The following is a 15,869-nucleotide window of genomic DNA, read 5'->3' on the forward strand; positions in this document are numbered from 1 at the left end:
TATCTGAAGTACTTCTTGCGAACGGGAGCACTGTCCGAAAGTGAGAGCCATCGACGTGCAGCAGGAAACCCAAACGTGGCACAAGAGCAGGGCGATGTGCTCTTTAATCCCCTCCAACACAAGGAGCCGAGGAGGCAGCCCCGCTCGGCTCCTGCCCTCTTAACCCGGACCAACACAAAGCCCGCAACCTTTCCACCCGTTAGTGTTATCTAATGACTGTTCCAGCTACAAGAGCTTTTCTAATAGAAACATGCCTTGATGGCTTATCTCAGCGCACAAGGCAGGCCACAAAGCACCCTCGGCTTGATTGAGCGCAGTAATGGCAGGCAGGAAATGAGAAGGCTTGGTTAAGCCGCGGATAATCGATCAGTGTATTCAGTCAAGTGTGAGCTGAGCTGGGAATAAGCTGCCTGGGGTATCAAATACTGCTGTTTCCAGGGTAAAGTCCCATTTCTGTGATCTATGTAGGAGAAAGAATAATTTATTGACAAAACAATATAGGATTTTTTTTCACCGTGTCTTGCTCTTGACATTTTGCGATTGTTTACAGCAGGAATTTCTCTTGTGCCCCTTTTCTTCACACGTTGAACAGATGAAATGGCTTCTGGGATTCACGAAGTCACCTCCGTGTGCTGGAAATTAATTCAACCTCATGTACAAATAACTCTGGGATGTAGAACAGGGTTCTGGCTCGCCTTCCCCCTGAACTGCCCGCCCGCACCCCTGCGCCTTCGGGGACGCGCCGCTCCCGGGGGCTCTGCAAGGAGCGCAGTGCCTGGGCTCCGAGCTGCTCTGCTTCCCCCAGAACATTATTTCTTCTTCAACATTTGAGGCAGAACTGTTTGCAAACACGCTTAGTGGAACAGCCAGGTTATTTGCAGACAGTTGCTTCCTGCAGACGGAGAAGGGAAAGGCAGAAAGTCCTACAAACACACCTGTAAGTCAGCCCCACGTACCCACGTGCGAGTACGAAGCTGCCATCTGCCTGCCTGCACCTTTTAGCACTTGCTCGGCACAGACCTTCCTCTGCAAGGCCCTAAAACACAACTCCTTACTGCACGGTTGTGTTTTGTGCACCGAGGGGAGATGGATGCGTCGCCAGGAACTCCAAATCCAGCTACCGAGGCTGAAGCCTTTTTAAAAACACCAGGTGATGTGTTACTTAGCCGCATGTTAATTCACGGGAGCTGCCATATGTTGTCTCCTAGTGTGGGCGGTTTGGCATTAGAGTTGCTAGACGGTCTTAGAAAAAAAACCTAGACTTGAGATCAGAAGAGGCACGCTATCGAATCCTGCTGTAATACCACCTTAGGGACACAATGGGTTCTGGTGCGATGGCTTTTACAGTCACAGGGCAGCAACACCAGGGCACGTATGGCCCAGTAAGACGAGGAAGATCCACCAGAAATAGCCCACAAACAGCACTAGGGGTTGGCATTGGCCTTAGCGAATTAAGGCTGCCTCGGAAGGATGTAGGTCAGCACGGGATTTTGTTGTGCTCCAGCTAGATGTGCTTTTAAGACAAAAGCTCAACAAACCGAGCTGAATGCATTTCCTCTTCCCTCTCCTGTCTGCTCCTCACAGCCCTGCCCCCCCAAAAAAATTCCTACAAAAATCAATACAGAATAAGAGTTACCAACCAACTCTTGCTTCTTTTTTTAGTGCCACTCATAAGTCTTCCCTTCCCCCACACTCTCTGCTTTCCAGATGTCCAAAACATCCAGAAATAATTCAGCCCAAACCAACCCCGGTCACCCCAGAGCTGATATGCCGTTAATTCAAACCAAAAGGCGACCCGCACCACTCCACCCCAGGGCCCAGCTGCGTCAGGAGGCTCCCCCCGTGCAGTCGGCTCGCCTCCTGCAGGCACCAGCTACGTGCTCACAGCCTGGATATGACCCTAGCTGGGAGATGGGGCACATTGGTGATGCTCTACATGGCCAAACAGCACTGCAGCGGAGCAGGGTCAAGAAGGGAGGAGAAGGGTCGAGAAGGAGGCAAGCTGGGCTCTCCAATAGCCAGACCTCAGAGAGGATAACCCCCGCTACCACGCCGGCTCCAGAAGCTGGCTGCAGACCTGCAGAACATGCTCTTTCAGTCCCTCCATCCCGCTTTCTGCTCATTCTTTTCTCACTCTTGAGATCCACATCCTCTCGTCATCTGCTTCCAAGCGAGCCGCAGAGGGGTGCGTGTCAGCAGCTCCCCCCGACACAGAGAGGCCAACATTGCTCGTGCTGAATGCCAGTGACAGGCTATCAATCTGTGGGTTAGGCACCATATGAAAGGGAAACACGAGGAACAAATGAACATACCACGAGGCAAGGAGCCCTTCCTCGCCAGGACCTCAGCCCCAGAGAACAGCTGTTAGAAGCCGCTTGCCACAAGCCACCAAGTTACGCCTGCCTGCACCTGGGAAAAAAATCTAGAAAGCAACTGAGACATAGTAGGCTGAAATGGCATTTTAAGGTTTTACTTGAAATGTTTTTAAAGAACAGGTAACTATCTGAAGTCTTGTCCTTGTACCATATTTCTTAATGGCACAGGGCCATTAAAACATAGCACAAAGATGTCCTTGCGATCCCACTCCCCAGCAAACCAACACCATCCTCCCTGAGATTATATACGAGGCCAGCTGGGACCAAGAGAGAAATGACTCTATGCAGTCTTTCCCCAAGTTATTGGTGTTTTCAACCCAAATTCCTGAGCCAATTTCTTCCTCACCTACGACACTCAAAGTGAATCCCACATTCCCTGCTTGTAGCTGGTGGCAGAAACGGAGGACCTAAGCCACCTAAACCTCACAATACATCAAATATCGGAGATTAAACATATTCTGTCACAGGCCTTCCGCAGTTGAACAACCCAGAAAGCTGAACTGAACCCAGCCTCATCCAGGTTTTCAAGGAGAAAAAAAGGACGCGACTTACTTTAGGTAATGACCACAAGAGATTTGTGCATTTAAAACAAACGGCAGTATTTCTACCATAAACTTTTTAGCTTTACTAGAAACAAAGCTGCTTTCTGTGGCAAGACCCAGCAAGTTCCCTGTTTACATATAAATGAAGCGCACCTAAGCACACCACCACCCTTATAACTCCTCTGCAATTCTAACTGACACAAGATAATCTCATCTCATGGAAAAAAAAGCAGTTATGCTTTAAAACCGACTTGCTTAAAATCAAACTATCATAAGATCTTTGACGAAGGTTCTGGGTCATTGCTTACTATCTCATTTAAGCCCTCTGTGGTATCTTTCTGCTCCGTTTCCCTTTTATGTTCTTTGAATCCCATCTGCAGTTCACGGTGTCAGAGAAACCGCAGCGCCTCGGCGCACAACTCCCACGAGCAAGCCTGCTTCAGCATAGCTGCTGGGGCTGGAAGGCGGCGTGCCCACTCACCTCACCCCCTTTAGAAAACCCTCTTGGGTTCACAAACCTTCCCCTCCATGCCAAATGCTCCTTTTTGGGGAAAACAAGCAACCACCCGTGCCGCTCCTGCGAGTCCCAGCCAGCCTGGGACGCAGGAGCTGTGCCGAAGAGCTCGGCGATGCCCAAGGCACAGCGTGCCTGCACCCAGCCACCACCAAAGCAATGGAGATATCACCTCTCCACCACCATTTCTACTGGTAGCATGGCAGCCACATACATAAAACATTTAGCAGGATGGCTGCGACCCCCCTGAACACACTGCCTGACAGCACGGCTGGTGCTGCGCCACGCAGACACATCGTACATCAAACGCACCCCGCGTCAAGCATAATAAGGCAACAGCTACCTAACAACTAATGGTATTACAGATGCATTTAGCTAATCATTGAATATATGCTCTGGTAATTAAATTCCATTAAGGGTTGTTGTTTTTTTTGGAGCATTAGCCTAAAGAGGAGCAATGGTGAAACGAAGCCACCGTTCAGACCACGCCTGACACTTGCCATGAAGTGTCACTGATAGCACACAGCTCACATCGAACTGCTCAGCACCACCAGCAGCAGCATCCGTCCCTTTTACTAAAACAAGCGGCACGCAGCAGTGGGGCCATTTGATGTCATCATACACAGCTTAAACAGATTTCTCACCTTTTAAATACCAAGGGGCCGTGTTTTGTTGAACATCTCACTAAGGGGGCTGCCTTTAACGAAGAGATACCGAGAGCTGGGAGGATAAAACAATCAGCAGACAGTTTACTCTGCAAACCCAGCACGGGGCTGGAAGGGTCACCAGGCTGGTAAAATATCACCTCGTCGTCTGGGGAACGTTATGCCAGAGGAAGAATTAAAGCACCCCCCGCAAACTGGCCCACTTGGGTTGCAGGCTGGGTTTTAAAAGGATAGAAGAGACAGCAGAAGAGACTGAGCACCAAATTACTGTGGCTTGACTACTTGAGCACACAATCAAACGCTGTTACTGTGAGAAAGCCAAGCGTACCTGGAAGATAAATAGCTGGAAGGTAAATGTTTCCTCGGGCAGCTTCTCAGAGGATGTAACATTTGCCTGCGAAACGCTCGCTTACCGGAATGTTTGCATCCTCTAGGAAACGGGAGCCAACACGTGCTGCTAGAGAAAAAGCTAACATCTTAAACCAGAAAAAAAAAATGTTTTCCACTCATCTCATAGAACAGCGCTCAGGGATTGGCTGCTAAACACGGCCGTGGCACAGCCTTATTAAAAACCACGCTGTCAGGAATTATCGTGAAAGAAACCAGAGCAGCAAGTCAAGGCAACAGAGGAGCAGCCTTAAAAATATTCAAGTTGTAGAAAACAGGACTGTAGCTTACTACACAGGGGTTGTAATACAGACAGTTGCTGTCTGCCACCGTCTCAGTACCTAGCATTAGCAACACTGGATGTGATTTTTTTTTCTTTGTATTTATATGTAAATCAGCACTAAATAAATATACCCCAACCCAGGCCCACAGGCTGCAATCTCATCTAAACCGAGAGATTGGAAAGATGTCCTCCATTCATCTGGAAATAGCCCGATATTGAAAATGCTGAAGTCACAAATAACTACACTGGAGAACAAAACGGATGTGTTTACCCGCTATACAGGGAAAAGGCTCAAAGGAGAATTTAGGAGGGGGATACAAAGGAGAAAACCCTCCCGCGGGTGCTGGAAGTCATGGGCGACCAGACAGAGGACCGAGATGAAGCACAAGACAGGAGTCATCTGAAACAAAAGCGCACAATTCTTTTTAAACATACGCTACACATAGCAGGGACAGCAGCAGCACCCCCATTTGAGTTACGACTGGAGTGAACGCAGCCAGGCACTCTGCAAATCTAGGGCTAATCGTTTGTCTTGGGCAGTACCACGCTCACAGCACTACAGCGTGACTAAATGAAGCTGCTAATAGCTGCCTTTTTCAAGCAGTCCCGGCATTATTTCAGAAGGAAAATGCTTTGGGAGCAACAAGTTCCATAAATACAGTCCTCCTATAGAATTCCCATTAATTTACTTCGTTACCGGAGACGCTGGAAGGAGCCCATCTCTGCCAAATGCAAACGATCAACTCAGAAGTCAGCATGTACTGGTGGTACTGGATGTTTGCACCTGCCCCATTTTTTTCTGGGCACAAGGCTTAATATGAAGGATGTCATCCTAGCCAATTTCTTTTAAAAGAGAGTGAAAACAACAGGCCACCTGATAACGGATTCTGTATGCAACCATTACCTGTAACTGCAGAACCCGGCAGAGTACCTTACAAGAAGAAAAAAGTCACAAAAACAAAACACCCTAACCAAGTGTTACTGAAACTTAAGGAAATTTGTGCAAAACCCTGTTTGACTGTTTTAGAGATAGCTTATTTAGATTACTCTCGTTATTTAGATGACTTTCCTTTTATCAAACACAACTTTCTCAGCATGACTTACAAAATTGTTTTGAAAAATCCCCATCAGCTTAGTTCTTCAAATAGCTTAAGAGATTATATAGCACAACTTGCTACTCTCCCCCTCTTTGAGGCATACATTAGAGTGCAGAGCCTCCTTAAAATCAATATTGAATCATATGTTTGAGAAGCTCGGGCACTTTCCTCCAGTTTTGGCCACAGCACCTCGCCGTTTGCCTGCCCAGGCTGACACAAGGCACGTGTTGCACGCTCTAACACTTGGAGAGCTGTAGGAATGCTGCTGGGAACAGAAGGAAGAAGAGCCCCAGCTCACCGGGAGCCTGACCCCAAAGGTGTGCAGCCACCTGAGCACTCCTTACCTTCGAAGGGAAATCAAATATTCATGCCCTAGCACCAGCTACCCCGCGACGAGCCATTTCCCAGCACTTACATTACTGTGAGCTATAGCACTTGTCCTCCAAGCGATTCCCGATGAGTACAGTAATAAATGAATCTTTAATATGATGCAATATTAGCTCAAATTTAAATATTTACGATGCCGTTAGCATATTTCAAATGCAGACATGCTCCAGCTACTCCCTCAGCTGCTCATTTTCCTGGTCTGCCACCGCCCGTCCAGAAAGATGCTCTGTGGGCTCAGACAAGCACACACAAACCACTTTTGAAATCGGTATACAATTTTCACAGATTTCCTTACAATTTGCTTTAACTAAAGCAGGGAAACACTCAATCACAGTCTACACAGGCCATAATAATATCCTTTGATCATGAGCACAGCGCAGGGAGCAAGAATTCTTATGTTTATGAGCAATTTTGCAATACAAATATGCAAAACACCACAACACATCGGGACTAGAAAACCAACGCCTTGAAATAATAGCTTCCTTTTTTTGAAAGCCTATTTCTCAATCTTTTCAGCAACAGACGCTCTGAAAAGCATCCGAGGGAATGCCTTTCTGGGGGTTTCTCGCTATGCATTGCACTCGCTGTGCCATATTATACATTATGCACCTTCCTTCTGTCTCACCAGGTCCTAAGGTTCAAACATATCAAAGCACCTAAAGGACCTAATTGCCTCTTTCTTTTTTTCTTCCTTTTTTTTTTTCCTTTAAACATGAAGAATATGAAAGCAGATACTGAAGCTGGTCCTTGTTAGCAGGCCCGTTTTCATCTCTTTAAACTCAAAGAGAGTAATTCCCTTGAAAATTGTCACAGCATTTTGGCAATCCATAAAGAGGAAGTTCAACAGCCTTAGGTCACTAATCATAACTACAGCAGATACAGAGCATAAATTATGTCTTAATATTTCACAGTCGTGAATCATGTATATTCTTTTATCTTAATTACTTGATTCTTTCTATAAATCAAATATTCCAGACATGTTTGCAGCCAGTAGGGTGTAAACAGCTGCGGTTCCCTTCTCGAAAGCATTCATGTTCCATCTCCCTTCCTTTCTGCAAGGTTTTGTGCAAGCCTCATCTTAACCATTCCCTCCCATTTTCTTTCATGGATAGATAAAGTGACAAACACCCAAGTGCCACCTTTATTGCTGCTCCTGTTGCACAGTAAAAAAAAAAACCTGGTGAAGTGTCAAGTGGCCTTCCTCTAATCAAGAATCCTTCCCATACATGAAAGCATGGCCTGTACAGATGATACAGATCAAGTTGCAAATGTTTTATGCAACAGACAGAGCTACTCTGGCACTTCTCAGACACTCCGAGCATTTCACCAAGATGCACATTACGCTATTTCATACGTACAGGATACATGCACACCTCCCAGGCTATTTCACTGCAAAGCAGTAGCCAGCTTTCCCAGCAAAGTGAGGATACAGAGCACAAAGGGCCAAGTGCAAGCACTGTGGGGTTAGCTGTGTGAAGCAAGTCCATCCAAATCACGTCCACTGGAATTCTCAGCTGCAAGCCACTGCAGAAGGGATGAATCATTTTCCCCTCACAGCCATCATCAGTATGAGACATGGCCAGCAACAGCACCTTTAAAATTCAGCGTTGTAAGGAACTAAATTTGTTATTTGACCTGCCAAAACCCTCACGCTGGCTGTGACTAGTAATGAATCCACTTCATGCACATCTTAACTCTAAAAGAGAACAGCACCGCACAGATAGTTAGCTACAAAATTTGCAAGAGCAAGACCCAAGCGTTCAACAGCCCTTGGGATAGAACTGATAGAAACGGAAAGGGATTTGTAAACAGAACAGCGTTCCTTACAGCCAGTCAAATCTCATTTACAGTGTATGTCCCCGCGAAGATCCCATGTGCACCCTAAGATTCGGGCATTTCCTCTACCGAGGGTTTTGCCCTGAAGCTCCAACTCTCATCTTGTCCTTAGAGCTCCCAGAGTTTCTGAAGACCTCCAGGACATTCGGCTGAACTTAGGGTGCTTCTTTCACCTCTCTCCCTCCTTCAGACACCTCTAACAAGTTCACTGACCTAAGGAAGGAAAAGTTAAGCAGAGCCAGGAAGATTCACATATTCAGGCAACTGCAAGACAGGTTAAGAAAATCACAGAACGCGTACTGATAACAAGAGAGAAACTGCCAACGTCTTGTCCCAGCTGTGTGTAAACAGTCCGGTGCTAAGGAGATGGGTTTGACAACAGAAAGCATTTGGAAAGACAAGATGAATCCTTCCAATCTTGGCACCCGTAATTAGGCTTTGTACCCCAGCATGCTTTTTAAGGTGGTCTCTTGTAATGGTCTAATTGCGTCACTCAGTAGATCATTTTATTATAGAAATTCAGTAGAAAAACGAGCTGTATATCATGCCTAACGTGCTCTTGTCTAGAGACTGCTGCGAAGGCATTGCCATCGTTTAATTCAGTAACAAAGCCAAGGAGTGCTCCCATCTCAACTCGCTGCAAATCACGGCGGCAGGAGCAGACACCACGTCAGGAAGCCCGATCCAGTGCCTGCAGGAGCTCCCAAGTCGCCTCCACCTCAGGAGAATTTCAACTGCTGAAAAACAACTTTCAGAGCATCACTCGTAGAGCTCCTAGTGCCAGAACCTTACCTCTGGGGATCCTTGCATTTAGATGGATTTCTGCTTTACGTTTGGTGCTGTAATTACAAGCAGCATTTTACTGCTAAAAAAAAAGTTTTACAAATAAAAGGAAAGCACAGTTCTGTACAGCATCCCTGAGTTGTATCAACAGTACCTACAGATGCGTGGACATTTTACAGAACACCACAGGTAATGGATTTTCCAAAAGGAAAAAGATCTCAAATAAAATTGAAGGTTGGCTCAGCATAAAACTTGTTTTTAATAATTTTGTGTTGCTTTTAACCTTAAGATGTGCCAAGAAACAAGGCCCTAAAAGGAATAAGCCAAGAAAACCCTACCAACAACCAGAAGTTCTGCTTAGAAAGCCGAGGAGGATACTTATGCACTACTAATTTAATTAAAGAGTTATTTTCCTTTTAAATACCCTCTAATGGCCCAAAATGAACGCAGGCTGATTTAAAATCAATCATTTTAATCAAAATTACAAGTTCAAATTCTCCATGGATTAGCGTTCAGCGACTACAGAGTCAAAAACGCACATCCCTGCTCCCTCCTCGCTCCGAGTCCCAAGCCGGGAGAAGAACGGGGTTATCTCATTTATGCAACACACCAGAGTCTCAGGCTGGCGCCGCCAGGCAGGCGGCCAGCCCCCAAGCCCCATTTACGCCTCCGAACAAGCCCTGAGCAGCACGCAGACCTCACGCCTGCCTTCTGGGCAGGATTTGCAGAAGACCTGAAGCTCTGTCAGACCATCACCAGGTGCAGCTGATCCTCAGCATCCCCCTAGGGGGCTCAGCCCCTGCCCTACAGGACTACTCCATCGCCTCTCCTGCTGCTTGGGCACTGTGCGCATCCCAGGCGCGCTCAGAGCATCTCCTGCATTTCTCTTCCACATACCACTATTTCTGCACCTCTCACCCGCAGCCAGGCCGGTTTTAGAAGAGCCATCTTCCCTGGAAATTTGTTTTATCCGCACTAAATCACCACCCCGTGACACGGCGTGGCATGCCAGCCTGAGATGTACAGAGGAGAGCCCAAATAATCACCACCTTCAAGACCATACGTGCAAGGGAGGTCACCCAGAACTGGAGATGAACATGCGTGCCAGTAACCTTGGGGCTTTCAGTCCCCAAGTCCTGAATATCAGGAAATGGCCATGGAAGAGGGAAGGAGGAGCCCAGCCAAGCTGATGTGGGGCAGGGGAGGCTGAGCAGTGGCTTCTGACAACGCTCGGGTCTCTGCATGGGTTCAGGTGGAGAGATTTCTCCGCCAAGACCACCGATGCTTGCCACCTCACCCTGTCAGCCACGCACTGTTGGAAACAACTGCAAATCTAGAGCAGTTAGGACAAAACCTTTAATTAGGCAGCATCAGTGATGTTTCTGTGACGAAACCCCACTGCAACTCCATCGTGCTTCCCCCAGAGTAGCTGGAAAAAAAGGAAAAGGTTTATTTTACATCGTGCATGATTCTTTTCTGCCCACGGCTTATGTCCAAGCATCCTTATAGGACTTCTTAGCTTAGAAAGATCCCTGTGCTTCCTGACCACAGCTACGGGGACAGTTTTCACAGCTGGGACTAGACCAAGCAGGGTGGTACCTCTCCATCCATGTCAGGGTCAGCAGCTGCTGGTGGGACCTTCTTCACATGCTCTATCCCTGCTGGCTACGCCGAGCGTGTTCAGAGCCTCGCTGCTGCCTGTAGGAGCAGAGCGAAGCAGGCCAGAGGTGGCCCTACCCCAGCAAAAGGCAGGCAAGCAAATGGGGAGGGATGGGCCACGCTACGATTTAGTGATCGTAACGACATTTCACTTTCCTTAAGGAAAACCATTTTGAAAGTGGGAAAACAAATTTCCTTAATGAATTATCTCCACCGGCTTATGAAGCATAACAATGTATCTTTGGAGACTTAGCACAGACGCAAGAAATCTGACAGTGCTCAAGTACCCCCAGATGACCAGAGAGAAAATTTCAACTTCAATAATCCTAAAGGTCAGAAGCATTATTAAACATGACAGATGCCCTCACTATTCAACACCAGAGGACATGGCTAAATCTGTTCCAGCTCCATTTTCTCTTGCTACATGTAAAGCAGCAAATGTACCATTTAATGCATATTTTAAAAAACTAGAAATAATATTTTTTTCTTCTCTCTGTTTCCAAGATGACAGCTACTGATTTATTTAGCAGTCAATTATCTCAACCCCAGGTGCCGGAAAGAGCCAGGTTTACTTTGCTAAAAGGAAACAAGACAATACAAAAGCAAAAAAAATTTAAAAGGTGCTAAAGACCGCGCTGCCATGACAAATGCCTTAAAAATCTAAAAATATGGGTGAACCAAATGTACAGAAGGATGCAAGTGGTTCCTGTATCTCCAGTGAAGCCCCTGCTATTGTACTACGTCCGCAGAAGTTCCCACGTACAAATTATCAGCCACATATGTCCCTCTTGGTGAGGCACAATGTGAAAAGCAATCCTGATTACATACCACCACAAGTGGTATATTCTTGTTTTCCCCATTTGCAGAATATCTGCTTTTGTCCTTGGTTTGCGGACAGGAACAGGGGTGGGGAGAGCACTAATGGGATTTGTTTCAATTGCTCCTTCCTCCTTTCTTTCTTTTTTAAATTAGGAAAAAATAACACAATAGCACTTCTGCAAAAAACGAGCCTGGGATTTCACAGCGTCCTATTTTTGTCCCCGCAATTCTCAGAATTCCCTTTCCTGTTTTACACACGAGTTGGCTCTCAAAAGCAAACAGCTTCACAAGGAAAGGGAGCGATTCACTGATCTAAATCAAGCTGACAAGCATCAGCAGCTCCTTGGAAAGCACTGCCTGCCATGGTCTCTTTCGGGGGGCACGTAAGGCGTGCATGCAGACCAGCCTGGTGCCAGCAGTGCAGGACGAGCAAAGGGCTCCGCTGCCCCAGGAAGGGCTTCAGCAGCCTCACACAGGAGGCAGTGAAGGGCTCCCAGAGCCTCCGCTGGGTGAATCCCCGCCAGCCCGCGGACAGACGGCCGCTTCCCAGGTGGCAGGAAGCCAGCTCCGCAAACTCCGGTCACTCCAAATGCCCAGCACTGCAAAACAAACGGGGCGATTGCATGGAAAAATTAAATTGTGGAGTGTTCTGTGGGGTGTCTGCTCCCTTCTTTCCCCCAGATGTAACCCATAAATCGTACGGTCTGGGCTTCGGTTGTACAAATCTAGGGCACATGGAGGAAGAGCTGGATTCGAGCCCTAAAATGATGTACATATCGTCCTAACTCCCAGCTGTTTAATCCCTGTTCTTAACAATGCTGCCATCTGTTTTAAACCCCCAAATACGAACGTTGTCTCTATCTGCAAAAGGCGAGGCGCTATTGTGACTCCTCAGCTCCATACAGATTCGGCTGGTCGCACCGCTGCGTTACGCTGTGAAAGCTACTCAGAAAAAACAAATCAAAGAAAGCCCACAGAAATCCTGAACGCTCTTTACTTGACAAAATAATGTCACAGATGAAGTTACGGATCTCTGCCAGCGCCGGCCAGGTCTGAATGCACCTCCACGCAGCCCTGCGTGCCCTGGGTGTGTGAGATACGCTGCGCTGGCTGCTTCGGGCTTGATGCTTTTTGTCCCTGCCTTCAGAAGAAATACGACAAAATTAGACGAATATTGCTTTATTTTACACCAAGTTGAGCCAAACTCCAACACCCAGGTTAACCCAGAAATCCAGAGCAGCCTCAGTCCTCTCTCTACAACTGTGATCTCTCATCTGAAAGACATTCCACATCGCTTGCTAATTTAACACACCAAAGGCAAGCAAATCAATTCAGCGCTTGCAGAGCAGCCTGTTAGCACAGAAGGATTTTTTTTGTTCCACGTACGTGCGAAGCCCTAACCCCACCGCGCACCACAGCTTCATGTCTGCGTGAAAACTCAAAGTGTCATCTGGGCAGAAGGAAATCACAAATCTATCGAGGAGCCTTGTGAAAGGGAAGGGAATTATCAACATGGATTCATATGCATCTGGAATGATTTTAATACAAAATGCGCCCGGCAAATCTCCCTGCGCTGCTGACAAATTACCAGCTGAGGTAAATCCCAGATAATGAAACATTGTAAGAAAGGCTCTATTTAATAATTTAGCCCCTGTCAAGGAGTTTGTATTGATTCTTGTTTTCAGCACAGGGAGAGAATGTTATCTTCAGCCTTACAGCTCGATGACAGCATCAGTGAATTTAATCACTGTGCAGCTCCTGCCATGCAATCCTTAAACTGTCACCTCTGATTCTTCATCATCCCTGCCACTTCCCTCCAAACCCCTCTCTGCCCACATTTTCATACTAATCCCCTGCCCCACGCGTGCCCCACCGTAATCACAGCGGCATTTCAATCTGCTTCGCATTAGACCTAACAGCCAATCTCATTTGCAGACTAAATTTTTGATTTTAAATAATTCAGTGCTCCTTCAAACGTCTCATTCGTCTCCCTCTTATTAGCGAGTCAGCTCGGGATCCTAATGGCCAACGGAGCTGGGTTGAAGGCAGCCTTGTGCGATCGCAGGACGGTGGCGGCTTGAGCAAAGGGTTGGAGCAGAAAGGAAATCTTTCAGCCTTCCTTGGCCGCAAAGGGGAGACGACGCTGGAGAAGCCAGGATCTCTATTAATCAGCATTTTTTCCACACCAAAATGGAAAGGTCAAGCTGCCTCGTAACCGGCCAGGAAAAATTAGCCACAAATTAATTCAGCTGCAGTTCAGGAACAGAACATCAATTCATCTACAAACAGAACGAGGCTTTTAAATACATAAATGCTTGTGGCTACAGAAACCTCACCCAGAGATTTGCATTCAAAAGCATCGGCTCCTATAAAAGCGCAGGGAATAGCAGATCCTCGTTTTCACATGTTTCCTAAAACACGAGGCTGCATGCAGGAAGAATACAAAGGAGAGGAAGCATGCGCTGCATAATTTAGAAAAACAGATCTCTTAATTTTTCCCTCCTAATTCCCAGGGAGATGCAATGCTTTCCATTTTATAACCCTTTGGATCACAGTAAAATGATCCCACAGGCCCTCCCAGACAAGGTCACCATACACAGATTTTCTATTACAGGGCACTAGCGGCATTTCACAACTGTCTTTTTATGCACTTCTGCCTTTCCATCCAGACTATAAATTGTTACAAGGCCCTGGGGCAATCCAGCTGTATACTCCATTCAAATCAGGCTTCAAGGAGAAAGCACCACAGTCAAGATGCTTCAATCAAGTAAACATACAGGCACAAAGGGCAACTGCATCACAACTAATAATGTTTTCTTTTACAGGGCAAATGCACCGTTTTTCTGTTTTAAAAGCACCGCAAGTTTCTCTCTGATGCTCAGATTCAAAGTGTAGCCCATTAGCATTTTAAATGTGACACCAAATTAAGTCGAAACGCGATAAATCAGAGGCATGCTGCTAGAATCCATTTGCTGCTTGGGTTCTCCCTCTGAGGGAAAAAAGGAAAACCTTAAAAAGGAAATCTGGACTCATTTATCAAATGCTGGAAATTCATATCAATAAAGGTTTAAATGGGACAGGATTAGAAGGCAGATTTCTTATTACCACTACTGGAAGCAAGGTGTGTTTTATTTGCACACGTTAGCGTGGATCACGGGCAGTGAGCTCGCTGGGAACACCAACAGCCACGCGGCGGTGCCGGCTGGCAGCAACCACCCTCTGGTATTTCTGGTTGTTTACCCAACTTCTCGCCTCACCTCCAACTGTTATTGCAGAGAAAAAGCACAAACTACTCGCCTGTCAGATCCACTTTCCCCTTCTTTTTGGATGTGGCTGTCTTCCCTTTCAACTTAGAAAGTAAGCTGCAATTGCCTTTGTTTCAGTGAATTAAATTATAATCAGAACACTTGTAAATATAATGTCCTGTGATTACCAGTGTTCTTACTGGGGGAAGTTAAAATTGAGGCAGTTCCTCATTCTGTTTTGCTTCTTTCTCCCGAAATACTAGTATTCGGTCATCTCATTTCACCGGTGATCTTGACACACAGAAGAGCATTTCCAGCATCCAACGCTCCTTACCTGACTCGATTTCAGTACAGACGTAGTAATCAAAGCTGGGTACACACGCTTTTAGGTGCATCACATAATTAAAGCATTCATATTTTAAATGCACCTACCACTGTTGTGTCGTATTTAAGCCAACAGCTGGTTATTTGGGAACGAAGGCATCTCCTAACCCAGAACCACCTCGTCTTTTGGCCATAACCCACTGGAGCAGCTTTGACGCCCCGCTGAGCGGGTGGCTCACACCACTGGGCAGATCGAGAGTTTGGCGCAAGACACCCGCACCTCTGCTCCTCCACACACAGCACCAAACGTTTGCTTTGGAAGTCCTGCCGGGCTCGAAAGCAAAACTCCTGTGGGATTTCTCACTCTCGTAACCTCCCAGCGCTCTCCCTAAAGCAGGCTAGGTCATGTAACTGGGAGGGAGGTTTGCTACAACATGGTTACCTAACGAAGAGCCGGGCACAAGATCCTTGGCTCTACAACGGCAGAGGTTTCCACCTCAAGTAAAACAACTCCTTGAGAATTTCTAAAATGCCTCATCCTGCCTCTCTGGCAGACCCACTGGACACAAAGGGCAAATTACTGCCGCTGGCCAGCCCTGCCAGCATATCCTGGGCACCAGTCCTGCAGCCAGCCCGAACATCCTTGCTACTGGAAGCCACTCGCTTTCTGGAAGGTGAAAACAAAGCCAGTACCTCTCCTCTTCCCCTAAACTCTTGAGAGAACAGAGGAAACTGCTGCTGCTCGTACTGCTGAAGGCAAGCCATCTGCATGCCCACTGATACTCGCTGGATTGATTTCTGCCTTTACCAAGACTCGCTTCCGGAAGCAATCCTTTCAGCAGCAGCAGAGCTGGGTTCTTACCTTTCATCAACCTCAAATTACTGATTTCCTTTGCCTTTCCTGCAAGCCACTGATCCATGCCGAAACAAAGCTTTACTTTTCTAGAGATTCT

The 15,869-nt window shown here is 46.9% G+C and overlaps 1 protein-coding gene across 5 annotated transcripts in view; it reads right to left on the reverse strand.

Moving 5' to 3' along the window:
* The window catches only part of RERE (arginine-glutamic acid dipeptide repeats), a 232,261-nt gene that overhangs the window by 117,846 nt on the left and 98,546 nt on the right, over nt 1–15,869 (reverse strand). Inside the window, exon 1 of one of the 5 annotated variants that reach the window (XM_040533320.1) lies at nt 4,425–4,500. The exons of the other annotated variants lie outside the window; for them this stretch is intronic. The gene's annotated coding sequence lies outside the window, so the exon portion shown is untranslated. Of the gene's footprint in view, nt 1–4,424; nt 4,501–15,869 lie in introns of those variants that run through there. 5 annotated transcript variants of the gene reach the window in all.

This window comes from Cygnus olor, chromosome 21, assembly GCF_009769625.2.
Source record: "Cygnus olor isolate bCygOlo1 chromosome 21, bCygOlo1.pri.v2, whole genome shotgun sequence".
In the NCBI taxonomy this organism is placed as follows: domain Eukaryota; kingdom Metazoa; phylum Chordata; class Aves; order Anseriformes; family Anatidae; genus Cygnus; species Cygnus olor.